An 11,361-nucleotide genomic window follows, 5' to 3' on the forward strand; every position below is an offset into this window, starting at 1 on the left:
TTTTGACTTTCAATTTCCCCAAAGTACTTGCACGGTTGAATGCAGACAACATTTAACAAGAACTTTGGCTTCTATTTTGGTTACATGAAAAAAGTAAGTAGAAACCATAAACAGTAGGTATTAAAGTATATCTACTGAAACTCAGATGTTGTATCAGCACTATTTCTGAAAAAAACACCAAGCAAACAAATTCACAGTGCTTTCAGACCACATGTTCATATTTGGAGTGTCATCCTTTCTTACCATTCAAAGCTACCCCTGTAATATTTCCAGTTCCCGTATACATGTTTTATAATGTATGTTTGTAGACTTTCTATGAAATTAGTCTTTCCTCAGATCATAACTCACCATTTGATACTTAACCTGTTTGAAACTTTACAAGTTTGAATGTCCTCCTGGCTATTGTGTATGTCATCTCTTTGTAAATCCACACCACTGCTGCTTCTCACACTTGACCAAGCTGGAGAGCTTGGTCATCCAGCGAGCTGTGTATATCATGAACATGGTCCATTGTGAGATTTTGTGTTTGAGTGCAATGACTTGCAAGTATGCCTTTTTATTATTTCCAGTTCTTCCCATCTATTATTCATTGCTGCACATCATTAAATGTTAAAAAGGGGAGGTTCACCGTTAAGATTTGCAATACTGGGTTTTATACTGTACATGAATATGTGCCCAACATTGTATTGGTGCTACACTGATGAGTCACTGGTAATAAATAAAAGAGCTGGTGCAGACAACCTGCTTCCTGTTGCTCACAGAGCTTCTATCACATGTGCTCTTTTGAAATCATTTCAGTTTTTGTTTTGGCTCTTTTCCCGCTTCCTTCCTGTACTCTGAACATCCTTCACTGGTAGTCTCTAATTTAGGAAATTCATAATGGTTGAAAGAATTGTATGTGGTTTCAATTATTTTCTATTTGTCTGTGAATGTAATGCTGAAAGACAGTGATCCAATACACATTTTTTAACTGTCTTAATACATCCTCATGTTTGTGTCTTGATTTTCTTTTCATCCCTATGCTGTAAGTTGCTGAAGCACCTGTGAATATCAAGCACATCAAAGCGGTGGTAGGTGAACAACCGTTTACCTTGAGACTGGAAGTGTTTCGTTCATCCTGACTTCTTTGCCCAAAGCAGGTTTCCTGACTTGCCACCTTTCACTCCTGTGTGTTGGAACAGCATGCTCACAATACAGGTGCATCTCAATGAATTAGAATATCATCGAGAAGTTTATTTATTTCAGTAATTCAAAAGTGAAGCTCATATATGATAGATTCATTACACGCACAGTGATATATTTCAAGCATTTATTTCTTTTAATTTTGATGATTATGGCTTGCAGCTAATGAAAACCCGAAATGCAGTATCTCAAAAAATTAGAATATTACATAAGATCAATTAAAAAAAGGATTTTTAATCCAGAAATGTTGACCTACTGAAAAGTATGTACAGTATGCACTCAATACTTGGTTGGGGCGCCATTTGCATGAATTACTGCATCAATGCGGCATGGCATGGAGGTGATAAGACTGGCAGTGCTGGGAGATTTGACCCGATTGACTTCAGATTTGGTCAGTATGCTGTTGAGACCTTGGCATTTAAAAGTTACTCAAAGATCAAAAAGTTATGGTAGCCTACTATGTATCCGTGGCGTCAAAAAACACCATTCGCCATGAAAAAGGAAGTTGTAACTCGACCGTACATTTTCTAATCTTCTCCAAATTTCTCATATGTCATAACATCCTGACCCGGAACACATCTATAAGACAATTTAGAATCATAGTCCCACCTAGTTGTAAGTTGTGTACTTTGACATCCTGCTCCTCATAGATTAATCAGATCCCTCTAAAGTTTTGTCAGAAAAGTCTTAAGACCTTGAGAATGCTTCAGTGTGAAGATTGTAAGAAGTTGTTGAAGGGCGGCGACGTGGCTGCTCGGCAAATTTCAATCCTTCGCCATGAACAAATAAATGAATGTAACTCAACTCCACATCATCAGATCTTTACCAGATTTCACATGTTTTATTAGAATCCTGAAGACATCTGCAGGCCAATTTTGAATCATAGTCATAGTGCCACCTCCTGGTAACAGGAAGTTAAAGTCTTTATACCTTGGCTTGTTTCTCTTAGGAGGTAAATCAAATCAATACCAAATTAGTTCCACACAAACGTAAGAAGTTCATAATGCCAGTTCATTAAGCTTTTGATGTTTTGTCAAACGCCGTTGCTGTGGCAACGCAGTCTTCGCCGTGAAAAACGAAGGTGATCTTGAGGGGCTAAAAATGCTCGAAACTGAAGCAAACTTGGGATACACATTCAAAGTAAAAAATATAGTTATATATTATGGTTTTAATGCTTCAGATTGGTAATTCGGTTCGATATCGCCCCCTACACAATTTCGACGAAGCAGCCCTCACAGTATGTTTCACATAGATTTACACAATTTGGTAAGCACATCATGTAGACTTAAAAAAAAGTCTAAGGGGTCCATGCTCTAAACCCAACCGGAAGTCAGCCATTTTGAATTTTGTATGAATTTCTCGTGTTTTTTTCCATTTCCAGATGCTGTACTACGAACTCCTCCTAGGGAATTAATCCGATCAACTTGGAATTTGGTCAGAACAATCTAAAGACCTTAGCGATTAAAAGTTACTAAAAGCTTGAGGTTTCATTGAACAACATGGACTTGGTGTGATGGCCATTTTACATGGTTCACCATCATCCATCAAGCTTTTGTAACTCAACTGTACTTTGTCAAAACTGTCCCAAACTTGACATGCTTGATTACTGTCATGATTTTAGGACTTCTGGATGCCAATATTAACTCATAGTCATAGCGCCACCTACTGATAAGCACGGACGTATGCAGGATTCTATAATTACAGCGGCCCAAACACTGAACTTATTGAAAGGGTTTGTGGGTACACCATGAGAAAAAGACTTCTCTGATCTAAATATGTGCAAACTGAGATGTTTGGAGAGCAACAGTTAGATAACAGTGGATCTCAAACCATGTCAGTGGGCATGAGTATAAATGATCTGTCCAGAGCTTCTTCATGACAATCAGGTTAAATCTTATAATGAATGCTTCACACTAAAATCTAAACTTACAGAAGAGCTTAAAATGAAAACAGTGTTAAATTAAAGTGTTCAAGTAACAGCAAATGGCACCACTGCTCTGTTACATGAAAGTTAAGTTCAAATACAATCAGCAGGACACTGCAGGGAGTTGAACCCCATCCCAGTAAACTGACAGACTGTTATGTTACAAACACTGAAGCGCATTCACACACATTCATTTTCTTAATGATCTTTAAAGGCTTACATGTATGATTGTATCGGATGTACACTCAAAACATTTGAGGCTTAAGACCTGGCAACATGATCTTGCTACGGTGCTGGTCTACGCAGGAAACGCAGGAAATATTATCTAACTCATGCACGCAGTGTATGTTGGTCACAGAAATGCATGGCCGCGTCAACCAGAGTCCTTTCAGTACCCTCAACGAGCGTGAAGTTGTGAGGGCCCGATCAATACTGCTTGCAGCTTTAATTAATATTAATCTTGGTTGTATAAATTGAGTAAAAACCACTATGTTTTTAATATAGACCCTCACACTTCAATTATTTACAAGCGAGCGTTATAGTTATGCATCCCACTGTCGAGAAGAGTTGAGATCCCAGAAAAAGCCGCCTTGGATACATGCTACACGATCAGGGGAAAGTCAGGATATAAAGGCACGAAGCATATACTCAGAAATCAATAGTTAAAGTGTAATCAAAAGATAAGGTTTATGATCATTATATAACGAATGTGTAAACAGACAGAGTGATTTAACAAATGTAAAAACTGATTATAATAATGCTCTGTGCAACAGAGTTGAGATGTGAAAAGTGTGTGTATGAAAGAAGTTTTGGGGAAATATGGAACCTTCCAGAAACAAGTGAGTCAGGAACAGATGTTTTGGGCGTAGGTCGGAAAAACAGACACGCGGCAGCAAAGTCTGTTGCAAGAGATGACTCATAGAAGCAAGAGGAGAACTCCGGTACTTTCCATACATAAGCACACACACATAAGGGTGGGATGAAGATCATGTGTTCAGAATAGGAGGGGGGGAACAGACAGCCCAAATCAAGGATAAAAGGAGATGCTTGCGATACGCAGGCTGGGATTTCTACACGAGCCGTCCAGACGCTCTGAGAAGAAGATACGGACGATTGCAACTGAAGTATTCGAGGACTTCATCTCTGTTCACGAAAAGAAGACCGCTGTTCGTGGACAAAGATTGAAAGACGGAGATTTTCCTCTCCCCACTGCTCGACTTTAACAACTGAACAACGGAGGAACGCGGCAGTCCTAGAAAGACTTTGTACTGAGCCTTGAGGACTGTTGAACGGACTCTGCTGCGGGAGCAGGAGGGCCGAGGGTCTGGCCAGACCTTCGCTCCTAACAACTCCAAAATAACCTTTTCATTGCACCATCGAAATCCAGCTCCCACTGGGCCGTCTCTGCATCTATAAACCAATGAGTATAATCTAAAGAAGAAAATTAAGATAACGAATCAAGTGTAGTAACATTTTATGTGAGCTGTAGCTTAACCCTTGCTAACTAACTAAATATAACCTGCAATAAAAATCTAATCTGCATTTAAAGTAAATTTCTCAAGTGCATTTATTTGCTTAAGTAGTAAAAGTTCCTCGTGGCAGTAAAAAGTTAAATCCATTGTATGTCTAACAACTGAGTTCTGTAAGGTTATCCGAGAGACCGAATCCACTTAACAATCCCTTGCGGCTTTAGAAGTAATCCTAGCCGTTAAAACCTAACCTGGCATTTACCAAGATCACGGATCCAGAAGAGGGAAGCTGCCATAACCGACGCGACTGGTAGGAGCGCCCGGGGCCAGGGTGGCCTCTCGGCCGAGTGCACTGAGACCGGAGGAAGTAGGGTAGACGTCGGGATTAATGGCAGTTAGCAGAGCCAGGCGAGTTCCCTCGCAAGAACACCAGCTCGACAATCTTTTAATGGAGAGCTGAGTCAGTAAGTAGCCCCGTATCGGGCCAGAAGTACCCCAGGATCTAACACCACAAATCATTAAACTCACTGCTATGTTGCTGTGGCAGGCAGCAGTGTTGGATGAAGTCCTCACATATTTGATTTAAGTAAAGGTAATAATACCAGACTTGAATAAGCTATGCCTATCGATCAACTTTATATATATGCAGTTCAATGCAAAGCTTTACCTAAGCTTTTCATTGAAAATGTTGAATTACATTTAAATGTCTGTTTTTCTACGATACTTATTCTGTAAAGCTACAAAAAGGAAACTATTGCATAAAGTAATTAAAAATCTGAATGCTTCTTTAATATCCTTAGTTGGGGCTAGGTCATTTGAATCTCTTATCTTCAGATTTTTTATGTTTTTATTGTAATGATTAATGAAATGGAACAATATTGAAAGATACTTTTATGCTGGTTATGCTCAAAATAATGAATGTATACATTGAATACAACTGTGACGTTTTAAAATATGGAAATGGCTTATTACTGGCCCAAGATTAAAAAGAAAATGAAAAGAGAAATATTTACTTACCATGTTCTTTTTGACCTCTTCCTTGTTCTGTTCCATCTCTCTTTGGACTTTGAGCATATCCTCCCTGGTGATGTTCATCTCTGCAGCAGCTTTTTTCATGTTGGCTTTTATCTCACTCATAGTCCGAATGGTAGTTAATGTGTCTTTTAGCTTTAGTTCCACCTCTTTCCTGTGTTGTTGTATCTTTACCTTTATGATTTCTACCTCATCCCTCTCTCTCATGGTCCTCTCCAGCCATTGGTCAAGTTCTAGTCTCTTTTTTTTCACTGTAAAATTCATCCACTGGATTTGGCTCTTTTCTTCTGTAAAGTTCCTCCTGCTTCGCTTTGCATCTTCTCTTACCCGACACAACATCTTTCTGATTTCTTCTACTTCAAGAATCCCTCTCTTCATGTCAGTGTTCACTTCATTCTTGTTGCTTGGGTCTATGGTGTTTTCCTCAAAGTGATTTTCTTCATGTTGTATTTTGTCTCTGGTTCTGTCCGTCTGTTGAATCTTCTGCTCATCAAATCTGTCCTCGATATGTTCTGACCTCTGATCCTCAGTCTTAGCTTGTCTTCCCTCCATGTCTTGTTTAGCAGGTTCAGTCTCTTCCCTCATCCTACTGAACTCTTCCTTTGCTTTCCTGCTCATTCTTATGATTTGACCAGTGTTCATCCCTTCCATCTCTATTATCTCTTTCTTTGTCCTTTGTAAGTTGTCGTCTGGCTTCGGTGTTTCCATTTCAGAACTCCCCTGTACAGACGTCATTGCATTCATTTCTGCTTGAGCTACCTGCCTGTCTATCTCTATGTTTTCACTGTCAGTGGGTATTTTAGTCTTGATGTTTTGTATGTCATCTTCTTCAGATTGGACCTGTGCCAACTTGTTTTCTAGGTTTTGATTTTGCTTCTGCATATCAGTCTCTATCTCCATTTCCCAGTGTGTTGTCTTCATGCTTACATCTGTGTTTTCTCTTTGCTTTTGAGAATCAGATTTGATATTTTCCATTCGTCCACTGTCTGTCCAAAGCTCCGGCTTCTCTCTCACAGTCACTTCCAGTTGTAGTTCATCCTCTTCTAGCACCTCCCAAATTGTCTCTATCTCTTCCTGGATTCTGCTGAGATCAATTTTGACAGTTTCAGAGTTGTCTTTGTCTTCTTTCTGCCTTTCCCTGCTTTGAGTTTTGGTCCACCCTTGCTTCATCTGGTTGATATATACATTCATAATATGTTTAATGTGGTAAATGTGATCTTGATGTTGTGAAATAACTTTTTTATTTCTCTTTATCTCTTGCTTTATGTCTGCCGTGATTTTCTCCACTTGTTCTTTTGCCTGCTTTGCTTCAAGCATTATTTTCTTATTTTCTTTAATTCGACTCAGCAGACTGTCGGCTATCATCATCTCTGTTATCTGCTGGGCTCTCTTTATCTGCTTCATGCGTTCCTTACTTTCTTTCGATTTTGTATGATCATAGTTGGTCATTGTGAACTTGTGGCGCTCATTAATGAGCTCATAACGTCGTCTTTCCAGAGTTTCCCTCTCTTGGTATATTTCAGACTGCATTTTCAGAAGTTGCATTTTTTCCTGAGTACCTTCATTTTTACTCTGCTCGAGTTTCTCAACAACATTTTCTATCTGAAATCTCAGTCTCTTTATTAATAAGTGCTGCTCATGGTTTTCAGCTGTCAGTCTGTCAACGTCCTCCTGTTGTTGCTCTGTATTTGTCTTCAGGTAGTTCATTTCATCTCTCTCTCTTTGTGTCTCCTCCAAAAGTTTTTCAATCTCTCCCAATACTTGACATGTCAATTGTCTTTGTCTTCTCATAGTGTCCCTCTTGGTTTTTCTGACGGCTTGTGTTTGTTTGTCTTCTCGTGTTCTGTTCTCCATTATCCACTTATGCTCGGTTTGGGTCATTCTGCTGTTCTTTTGTCTTTGCTCTGTTGGTCATGAAAAAAGAACAGAATATCACTTGCCAGTGTACTGCATCCGATACTGTGTTAAACCAGGCCAGAAAAAAAAACTTTCATTTTGACAACAGATAAGATGGTGGTACAGAGCCAACTGAAAAACAAATGTATGTCCAGCATGTAATCCAAGTGAAACCAAAAGCACAGGAAGAAAACACAAATAAAGGCAAGTACAACAACATGTATTGTATTGCCCCTCTCGGCCATTTAGACACACCAGGGGCGTCGTTCGGCCTATTTTAGGGGGGCTGAAGTCTTAAAGTAATCAAACACAGTCAAATTTGAGCACAGTTTAATTTCTAAGGTTAAACATCGTGTATGAGATCTGTTTAAAATTATTAATCACATATTTCAAAAACTAAATTGTATTTTAAATGCCACTGAAATCAGTAGTTTTTTGGAGTGTCCGCTCCAAACCCAAATATTTGGTTAAAAAAACAGTGGGGAATGTGGACTAAGAAGAGTTATGTCTTGGCATTGCATATACCAATGCCAAGGTATACAATTTGCACGCTAAGATAGCGTGCAAATTGTATTACCTTCCACCTTCTCTTCACATCTCTCAAACAAAAACACACACACAGCGAGCAACTCGGTGCTCAGCCTTAATCCCTGTAACGTCAATTGTTGCAATCCTCAGTCCAAAAGTAAAAATGTATTGAAAAAGATGGATGTAATAATTCGCTAAATTCACAAAATGTTTTTATTTAACGAAATAGTCTGCTTTAATTCATATATGTTGGCATTTAGCCTTTCAGAACTTACATTTGCACTGCGGTCAAAAAGCAGTTTAATCTCCCGCACGCACTTAAATAACATGGCGGTCTACCACCAATCTAACAGCATTTCAATTATATCTATATAACCACAATAACACAAAATCTTATTTTTCCCAATTTCTTCAGGATGATAATGTCATAAAATATGACAACAGACTTCATATTGAAAGTTTCATTCGAGAACACAAATCAAAGCTTTGTGTGTAAAAAACATAGTATTTGATAAAGCCTATCTACTGCCAATAGAGTAGATTAGGAGGGAACCAGATGGACTGCTGAACTCTAACCTCTGTTTCTAAAAGAGGAGGCTGTGGCAGACGGGGGCCAAGAGAACACTCCGAGATGCAAGTGATTCAGAGTTTAGATCATAACAGAGGAGGGGCGGCTCTCCACAGCAACAAATGAGACAGCAATGGCATTTCAATGTGTACAGTAACAAAATAATTACATTTAACTGACTAGTATTTCTAGTTCTAGTATTTCGCTTCATTCCCCACATCCCTAGGTAACAAATTTAATTTTTTTTAAACTATGCTGATATAGGGCTGGGGGCTATGGCCTAAAGTTAATGTTACGGTATAATTTTTAAGCACGAATGGTATCATGATATATACATTTTTCCTAAAATATCAATATACTATCATATATAATATTATAATATTCTGAAGGGGTAAGGTAATTGCATGTCATAATTTCAACCATCCTAAAATCAATATAAACCGACAACAACTCTAAATTTGATCTTTTCACATAAAGGGCTGAGATATTTACATGTGTAAACATCGTATGACCCGCAAAAAAAAAAAGAAATATGACACGGCCGATCATCTGAAAAACGGCCAGTTTTGATTGGCAGCAGATGGATCGGTCCATCTCAAGGCTCTACCAATCAGCACGGTACAGTCAAAAACATTACCATATGGCAAATTCATACTGGTGTACTTACTATATCTTCTATACCATCCATGCCCACCATATCATGCTGAAGTTTAACACACATATTTACAGGTTTGTCTTACCTAAATAAGCTATAAGCTCAGGTTCCTCCTGTGAAAGGATCTGATAGAAATGAACTTTGGATTGGGATGTTCCTTCTTCCACAAGATGAAACGAAAGTTATGACTGTAACTACGGTTCTATGAATCCTGGATGACCGCCAGAGGCAGTGCTTCACACTGGATATCTTCCGTCGCGCGCATGCGCAGGTCGAATATTTATATCAACAAAGTCACGTGTGACCTCAGATGACCCCCGTCGTCTATAAGTTCCGGTGTCATCCTGAGCTCAGTCCTATGGAATCTTCTCGCGAGTTCACGGGATTCCGAGTGACCAAGAACTCTGGCGGTCATCCAGGATTCATAGAACCGTAGTTACATTCGTAACTTTCGTTCTATTTCATCCTTACTGACCGCCAGAGGCAGTGCTTCACACTGGATGACTTATACCAAAAGAGTCACGAGGAAGCACAGTAACTACCTCTTATAGCTCCGGCAGAGAAAATTGGCCAAAGAACCCTCCCCAGTGGGTGAGGGTTGGCAACGTTAACTCTGTAGTGTTTGGTGAATGTGCTCGGTGATGCCCATGAGGCCGCCGCACATATATCCCCCACAGGCACACCACTCAGGCTTGCCCTCGGTGTGGAGACACTCTTGGTAGTGACCCTTCACCCCGGATGGCCGAGCGCAGCCGCTTGCCTTGTATGTATCGGCAATGGCCTCCACTATCCAGTGGGACAGGTGCTGTTTTTTCATTTTTAAAAAGGAGCACAGCCCTTCTTAGGCTCACCATAACTGACTATGCAGGCGGTGGCTTCCACATAAGCTCTGAGGGCCCACACTGGGCACAGCAGCCTTGACCTCTCCTCTCCCGATGGGGGAGGGGTCAACTTTGCCAGCTGGATAGGCCGGTTTATATGTGAACGTATCCACCCCCTTGAGAGAAACACTGCCTTATGCCAGAAAGTGACACCCAAGCCATCTGAGTTCCACCTCAGACATGATTCTTCCACTGATAGGGCATGCAGCTCGCCCCCACATTGAGCTGAATTGACAGCAAGGAGAAAACCGTCTTGCCGATAGCCATCTCGGCTCCGCCTGTGCCAGGGGTTCAAAAGGAGACAAGCATAAGGTGTCCAGTACCAAGGGTAGGTCCCATGCAGGGGAGACCGGCCCTCATCCAGGAGGGACTGTAGAAACTCAGTACAGCAGGCACGGGGCGCTGTACTGGGACCTTGTTCTGAGCCACACACCAGTCGGAGAACAGCTTCCACCTGTTTCTTGTACTGCAGGCAGGTAGACCGCGCACTGGCATTCAGAATAGTCCGTCAGACTGGTTCTATGCAGCCACTCAGCATCCGGTCGGGCCCTCCCGTGACCCCTAATTGAAGGCGGCAGGGATTGGAATGCCAAATCCGACCCTCTAGTTGCGACAGGAGATCCCTCCTGTCGGGGAAGAACTCTGACAAGCTTATAGCAAAAGCAGAGGGAATGGTGGAAAGGCATAAAGAAGATCCTCTGGCCACGTGTGAGCCAGGGCATCTTGGCCCAGAGGGCTGGTCCCCTCCGTCAGGGAGACCCAGTGGGGGCAGTGGGTTGACACGTCTGGATGCAGCCGCCACTCTCACGGTGGAGGCTTGTAACGGAACAGGAAAACCACAACCTTGTTCCATTCTCCTGGTGAGTACATTGCCCACAGGCTGGTCAGGCGAGGGGCCTCCCAAGTCAGAAGGCCACGGTGATCCCCGTAGCAACTTCTGCAGATCTGGTGCCCCATCGATAGTTCATGGGAAATCACAGCAGAGGTGCTGTCCACCGGACAAGCACATGCTTTCCCTTCAAACATGGAAGGAAGTGCTCGAGCGCTAGCTCTAGAACCTGGACCTGCGGTCTTTCAGCAGACAACTGCCCCCAGGCTGTCCTGTTCTGTCACACTGCACCCCGCCTTGAGAGGCAGGTATCTGTTGTGACAATCTCCTGGTGGAATGGAACCGAGCCTGGGACACTGTTCGCCAGATATGCACTCCCTCCATGGGGATAGTGAAT

General features: G+C 41.4%; 1 protein-coding gene across 3 annotated transcripts in view; it reads left to right on the forward strand.

The window, feature by feature from the left end:
• The window catches only part of LOC306788248 (RAC-beta serine/threonine-protein kinase-like), a 15,448-nt gene extending 14,465 nt beyond the window's left edge, over nucleotides 1-983 (forward strand). For all 3 annotated transcript variants that reach the window (XM_079283685.1, XM_079283687.1, XM_079283686.1), the window contains one exon: nucleotides 1-983. This exon is cut by the window's left edge and continues 1,173 nt beyond it. The gene's annotated coding sequence lies outside the window, so the exon portion shown is untranslated.
• The last annotated feature ends 10,378 nt before the right edge of the window (nucleotides 984-11,361 follow it).

Source organism: Melanostigma gelatinosum, assembly GCF_949748355.1.
Source record: "Melanostigma gelatinosum genome assembly, chromosome: 14".
Lineage (NCBI taxonomy): Eukaryota > Metazoa > Chordata > Actinopteri > Perciformes > Zoarcidae > Melanostigma > Melanostigma gelatinosum.